Below are 298 nucleotides of genomic sequence, written 5' to 3'. Positions count from 1 at the left end.
TAACAAGATTTTGAAAGGGACTAGATACACTTAATACCTTAAGCTGGAATGCACGATTCCATTAGGATTAATATTTACATCAGAATCAATATATATTGATGCACTAACAGACTCCTATCGAGTCTTTGCACAATTTTTAAAATCTTATAGGACTCAATCGGAAAGGACTATATCATGTATATTCTAAACTTTTTGCACTTGAATCAGCCCAATAATGGGACATGTCAGAGAACAACAGAGTAAGAAAAGAATTTGGGATGACTTTACTTTCATATGGGCGACACCATAGCACGAATGA

Source organism: Capsicum annuum, unplaced genomic scaffold (assembly GCF_002878395.1).
Source record: "Capsicum annuum cultivar UCD-10X-F1 unplaced genomic scaffold, UCD10Xv1.1 ctg77501, whole genome shotgun sequence".
Lineage (NCBI taxonomy): Eukaryota > Viridiplantae > Streptophyta > Magnoliopsida > Solanales > Solanaceae > Capsicum > Capsicum annuum.
Note: the sequence above shows the minus strand (reverse complement) of the source record.